The sequence below is a fragment of the Leptonychotes weddellii genome, chromosome 14, assembly GCF_054177405.1.
Source record: "Leptonychotes weddellii isolate Sample4059 chromosome 14, ASM5417740v2, whole genome shotgun sequence".
In the NCBI taxonomy this organism is placed as follows: Eukaryota; Metazoa; Chordata; class Mammalia; order Carnivora; family Phocidae; genus Leptonychotes; species Leptonychotes weddellii.
Window position 1 is genome coordinate 78,170,912 of NC_138382.1, and position 6,635 is coordinate 78,177,546.

The 6,635-nt window shown below is 61.7% G+C and overlaps 1 non-coding gene across 1 annotated transcript; it reads right to left on the minus strand.

The window, feature by feature from the left end:
• Positions 1 to 1,462: 1,462 nt before the first annotated feature.
• Positions 1,463 to 1,588, minus strand: LOC115936612 (U6atac minor spliceosomal RNA). Its single transcript, XR_004072027.1, has one exon. It is a non-coding gene; the product is annotated as a U6atac minor spliceosomal RNA (small nuclear RNA).
• Positions 1,589 to 6,635: the final 5,047 nt, after the last annotated feature.

Below are 6,635 nucleotides of genomic sequence, written 5' to 3' on the forward strand. Positions count from 1 at the left end.
TCCCAGACGCTTCATGATCGAAGCAGTGAATACACATGGGCCCTACAAGAGAATTTTCCAAAAGCTTCGGCACTGAACCATTTTCACACCTCAAGTTCTTCAGTCAAATACCTGATGCCCAGCTTTCCCCAATTGTCTTAATATCTTCGTGTATGTGTACCTGTGTGTACGTACATGTTCCTACGTGCACACCCCTACACGGCATCTGCCATCACACGCACACGTGTGCGTGTTCACACATGCTCCACAGCGGGTCGGGGTGAACCAGGGCCCCAGCAAGGCCCCCACCCACATTGGTTGGTTGAGCTCTAGAATCTCCAGGTGTCCTCATTTGTCCCTCACCACGACTCGGAACACCCATGTGTCCCGTTGGCTCCCAGGTGTGGGTTTGCAGGTTGTCTGAGGGGCTGTGGACCAGCCTCCGACCCCGGTTCCCGGTAAGCTGGGGAACTTGCTTTTCATAGTGAACGTGAGGTGGACCGTGCTGCGTGCACTTTTAACAGTGGGACTGTGGATCAGGTTTTTATTTAACTTGACAAACAGCTTCCTGGGTCCTTACGTGAACCCTACACGTGGAGCTTGCAGTGGCCCTGTGCGGGGCTCGGTCCCTGGGAACGTCAGGATGTCACTTGCACAGTGAGCGTGTGCACTGCGACCCAGCAGGTCCTGCTCTGAGCACGCGGCGTCGGCCACGTGGCCGTGATGCCGTCGCCTGGCACCTGCATGATGGCCCATCAGGGGCTCAGGGAGGGCCCGGCGCTGAGCCGCCAAGGACTCCGGGACTCTGCTGAAGGAAGGCAGGCTGTGTTCCTTCAGCAAGGGCCGCTGGTGCCGGAGGCCCGACAGAGCGCCTGCTGTCCACTCCTGCACCTCGGCCCAGGCTGGGGAGAGGGTGCAGCCAGGGGCTGCCTGGGCCCCGGAGGAGACTTGGGTGGGGGCAGAAACAGCATGACTCTCCCAAATGCATGCTTGCCAAAGGTTTTACTTCGCTCGGCGAGGAAACCTGTAAGACGGTACAAGCAGTCCACAGGAGAGCTGACCACACTTGCCCAGGAAACGGCCGGCAAGCCCGGGGACAGTCACCCGGGCCGCTGGGCAGGTGCGCACCTCTGTGCGGTCCGCTCCCTGCGCTGGGCCTGCGAGGCGCCTAGCTCAGGGTCGTCGTGCCCTCATCCTCACAGCTGATGGCTCTGCCAGCCGAGAGGCGGGCCGGCTCTCATAGGGCCTTTGTGGGGGAAGCACCGGCCAGCGGACGGCGGCAGGGGCGCGGGGGACGCGGGGAGCCACGGAGGGTTCTCAGCGCACCGCGGCCGGGTAACAAGTCCCGGGTGCTGTGGCCATGCCCGCGGGACAACCCCGCCGATTCCCGTCCCCGGCGTCTCCCAGTCCTGGGGCGGCCCTCCCGCCCTGACCCCGGCTCCTGCCCCGCCGACCCGCCCCCCAGCACACGGGAACCGAAAAAAAAAAACGTTGGTTAGATGCCACGAAGTAGGTGGCAATGCCTTAACCGTATGCGTGTTGTCAGGCCCGAGGGCCTCTTCCATCCTTGTCAAGGGGAGTGCTAACCTTCTCTCCTTTCATACAACACACCCTCATTGCCGGCCGCCCGCTATTTATGGCTCCGAAAGCGCGCCACTTTTCGCTTACGGTGATTGAGGCGGGGGGGAGGGGGGGCGGCGAAGGAGGGGCTCGTACCGAAATGGTACGCCGGTGGGGCGCCTTCCCACAGCGCGGAGCCGCCACTGTTCGTATACTATCGCCCAAATCCCCACAGTCGCTGCCGCATGTGGAAAAACTAGCCCTTCCCTGCCCTAATGTATTCATAAAACCAGCCAATCAGAAGCTGGGGGGGACATGCGGAAGTCCTGAGCGTCCCTCAGAAAACGAGATTCCCCCGGAAACAAAACAGGGCCCGCACGCACTTCCTACACCGACACGCCTCGCGGACGGTCGGGCAGAGACTCGGAACTTCCTACGGAAATGGAGGTGGTTTGGAGCGAATCAGAGGACGAGGAATGGAGATCCGCTCCACGGACTTCCGGACGCGGCCCTGCGCTTGGAACTGTGGGTGCTGGAGGCGAGGGCGTGCAGGGGCGCGGCCTGCGCATGCTCCGAGCCCTTTTTTGCACGGCTCAGCGCCTGCTCCATGACCGCTGCGCACACTCCGCGGGCCGCGGGTTCGAGCTCCGGAGCGGGCCGGTGTGCGCACAGCGGGCCTCCATGCCTCCTGTCTGCCCTTTCCTCGGGGCTTGAAGGTTTCAGCCCGATGCTTCCTGCCTCGCTGGCCCCCAGGACCGTAGCCCGCGGCCGTGACGCGGCGCCTTCCGCGGCTCCGGCGCGCGTGCCGCGGGAGAGCGTGTGTGCGTACGGGTGCCGGGTGCGTGTGCACGTGTGTGCGGTGAGCGAACGCGTGTGCGTGCGTGTACGATGAGTGCACGCGTGTGTGCGTGCGTGCGGTGAGCACGGGTACGTCCGGGGGCCGAACACGCGTGTGCGGCGAGCATGCGTGTGCTCCTGTGCGGTCGCACGCGTGTGTCCATGCGCGTGGATGGGTCACTGCCAGGGGGAACGCCGACCTGCAGGGGCAGACGCTGGGTGGCTGTGGGCTCTGAGCCCGGGGGGCATTTCTCTGTGCTTGTCCCGTTGCCTGCTTCCCAAACTGCATTAGAAAACTAAGAGGTCTCATTGTTAATTAGAAAAGACAATACTTAGTTTGTTGGTCGAGGCAGTTCTTAAGTTTCTCCTACGCCCTCGGTCTGGAGCCCAGGGTCCCTGGGCGGCGCCGAGAAGGGGTGGTGGTGGGTCCCCCCTGGTGAGGCGGGGGCTGCGGGGTGGACCCTGCCTGTGGGAGGCCAGCTTCCCCGCACCTGCCCACCCATGAGAAGTTGGGGTGAGCCCCCTTAGTTACAGATGCAGAGCCCGCCTAGGGTGGGACGAGGGGCTCCGCCCACTTTAGCCGAGCACCTGAGGGGAGAAGAGCCGGGAGTGATCAGGGCACTCAGTGGAGAGGGACCGCAGTCAGGGCCCCGGGTTGAGCTGTGTGACCTGGGCACAAGTGCCCTCCAACTCCCCAGCTCCCACGAGCAAGAGGCCATCCGGCGCCCCCATTTTATAGCTGAAGATGTAGAGGCCGAAGCGGTTGGGTAGTTTGGGCCTGGTCACACTGGGTGTCACCGGGAGGGAGTCCCGTGTTTCATCTTGTCTGCCTGTGCCTGACTCTCGCGCTCACAGCTGGCTTCTGTACCCCGGCTCTCTGCCTTGGCCCTACGGGGCCCCTCAGGTCTGGGCACACCTCAGGCTCCACACGAGCCAGCTGGGTCTCACTGACGTCTCCTGCCCATCTGCCGGCCACGTGGGGCTTCCTTCCGCTGGGTTTGCAAGCTCCTGGTCCATGTGGGCTTGGAACCAAGGGGCAGCTGGCTCCTCGGGAACCCCAGGCCAGGCCTCGCAAGCTTTAGAGTGAATCCGAACCATCTGGGATCAAAATGCAGGTTCCTGGGACCACCTCCCAGAGTCTGAATCAAAAGCCTGGGTAGGCCCAAGAATCTGCATTTCACAAAGCATATCAGCTTCCCCATCTGAGCAGCCTGTCTGCTCTGGGTGGAGGGTGGGAGATGCCACGTCTTCCAGGGGACCCAGCGAGAGTGACAAGTGTGGGAAGGGTTTGTAGAATCAGGTCTTCGTGGGGTTGGGAGGACCAGGCGGGAAGGACCCAGGAGGTGGCAGCTCCCTCCCAGGCTGCATTTACTGAGGCTGCTTTTCTGGGTGTCTGCTGCGGGGGCGTCCAGGACTCGAGGCCAGACGGCACCTCCCGTCCCCTTTGCTTTTGAACCGAAGGGCATCCCATAGTGTACGTGGAATAAATCCATGGGCTACTGCTGCGAGACCCCTGCCTCCCGCCCTGGTCCTGGCATGTTCTCAGCTCTGCCCCACATAGCGAGACCCTGGTTGGGAGAGCCCTCCTGGGCCAGCAGGTCACTCTGGGCCAGAGGAAAGGTTGGCCACCTGCCTCGTGTCCTGGGCGGGAGGCCGGATGGACCAGTGGAGTCCTCACCTACAGGGGGGCAGTTCGCTGTTCACTCCCCCCGAGTTCACCAGGGACAGAACCCACTGGACCCTCCCCAGGGACCATCCCCAAAGGCCCCCACATGAAATCAGACAACACCCAGAGAAAGGTTCAGAAGTAAGAGAAGGTGAGCTCACCTTGCTGACCTGTCCATTTTGCACATGCCGAACGGAGGGAGGGGAGGCACTTGCCCGAGGGCACCCAGCGGGTTGTTGCTAGTGTTTGGGGTGAGGACCCAGCCCCCGACCCCCAGATGGCGGAAGTGAGTGGGAATGTGGGTTTCCTTCTAGCCCTGGTGAAGCCCCAAGCCTGTGTAGACCCTTCTCCGAGTGTCCTCTGGAATTGCTAGATAAAATACAGGATTTTATCAAATAGCAATGTTTTTGTGTATGTCCTAAATATTTTATGGGATATACTTATGCTAAAAGTTACCTGTTGTTTTTCTGAAATTCAAACTTAGCTGAGGGTCCTGAAGCTTTATTTGCGCAGTCCTGCAACCCTGGTAACAGGAGAGGGGACTTTAGTCATTTGCCCACGAGGCATTTCCCACTGTGCTCCACGAGACCACTAGCTGTCCCTGTGGAGAAGAAGCTTGTTTGGGAACTTCTGTGTGAAACAAAATTGCATGACCCCCCCCCCCCGCCGCCACAGGAAGAGCCCGCTGGTGGGCCGTGGAGCTCATGAGAATGGGAGAGAGAGACCTGGGGCGCAGCGTCTTGGCTGATGGGCTGTGGGATGAGGGTCTGTGCAGGAGGGAGAGAAGAGAGCGCAGGGAAGGGGGAAGCAGCAAGAGGAGGAGCAAAGCCACGTGCATGGACAGAGGGGAGGAAGGAGGAATAATCCTGACCCTAGGGCTCACCCCGAGAGCGTCTCCTGGCGGCAAAGTCCAGGCTTGCGGGCCGGGCGCTTTGAGACCTGGGCTCTGCAGACCCAGCTGGAGTCTGGTCTCTCAGGGGGCCCCAGGAGCGCTCAGCAAGCTTCAGGCCGTGCTCCCCGTTATTCAGAGCAGAAACGCTGTTCGGCCCTGCCTACAATACTCCTGTCCAGGCCCCAGTGGCTTTGGAGAGCTTGACTTTTCCTGACCTCGACCAAATCTCTGCGTCGGTTCTGGAGAAGCCTGGACTCGGGTGGCAAGTCTGCGGCCACTGGGGTCTCCCCACATGGGCTCCCCCCCAGAAACCCAGCCATGTGACCCAGGCCTCCCGGCTCTCATAGCTCGGAGTTCCTGGCCCCCTGAGGACGGGCAGGGTCAGAGATGGGAGCAGAGTGGAAACACCTGCCATCCAGCACAATCCTGCAGGATTCGGGGTTTGGCGGTGGGGTTAGAGCTCCTGCAGGATTCGGGGTTTGGCGGGGAGATTAGAGCTACAGCTCGATTCAGAGACTTCCTCTTGGAGACACATTTTGCTGGTGGTGCCTGTGACCTGCACGGCCCCCTGCCTCTTCCCCTCCTCTGCCGACTGTCCAGCCGGCCCCAAAGGCCTTTCCGGGTTCCTGGGAGGTTCTCAGCTGGGAGGGGAGAGCAGTGACGTTCCCAGGAAGAGCGACAGGCCCTGAGGACTCATTGCCTTTTGGAACGGAAGGCCTTGGTGACCCAGGACCCGGCTGGGGCCGGCCATCATGAGCCTTTTTGGCGTGACTGCTGGGGCCCAGAGGGTCAGCTTCAAGGCCACTGCTTGCGGCCACCAAACAGACCAGGGGCCTTTGCAATCGGGCAGGCCGTGGCCTGTGGGTGTCCCCGTGCTCTGGCTCCTGTCCTGCTGGCCTAGGAGTGGCCGGTGGGCTGTCCCCACGGTGGTGGTTTCCTGCCCTCCGCCTGCACTTTGCGGTCTGTGGGAGGGACGCCTCGCTGGGCAGTTCCAGGAGCGTCCACCAGAGGGCGGGCCTGCACCTCTCAGCGTCTAGGCTGCGGGTGTGGGCGAACGGGACCGGGCGCCAGGTCCTGGGCAGGCCGGCGGCCAACCTGCGCCAAGCCTCAGCCCCTGGAGCACAGCCGGCTGCCTCAGCACCCCGTCTGGCTTGCTGTGGCCCTGGGAAAGTCGCCCAACCCGCCCGGTGCCTCGGTTTCCTTCCCCGACAGGACCCGAGCTTGGGGCTTGGCTCCAGGGAAGGCTCAGGAGGGCTGGCTATTCCTATCCCAGTTCCCAGATAGAGAAACCGGGGCTCTGGGCATTTACGGGATGTCTGGAGGGGGTACCCCAGGGAGGCAGGCGGTGGGGACTGCAGTCTAGGCAGGCTAGTGGGTTTGTGGCGTTCCTGGAACGTGCCCGACCTGCAAATGCTCCGTTGGGTGTAACCTGGACACTTAACGGCGTTAGTTCTTCCAGAAGCCCGTTTTCCCACTATTACACAAGAATACCTGCTCATTGCGTGTGCATTTAAAGCCACACCAAGCAAAATAGCCCTGGTCTGACCACACAACCCAGTCGGTGGGCACAGTTTTTTGCATTTTACAGACCAGAATGATTTGCATTATTATCAGGTTCCTATTTCCTGTAAATGGCAGAGTTGTGATGGCTTTGAGCTGCCGTCGGTGGGCGGCGTCCCGGGCAGGCCGCCCGTCAGGAGG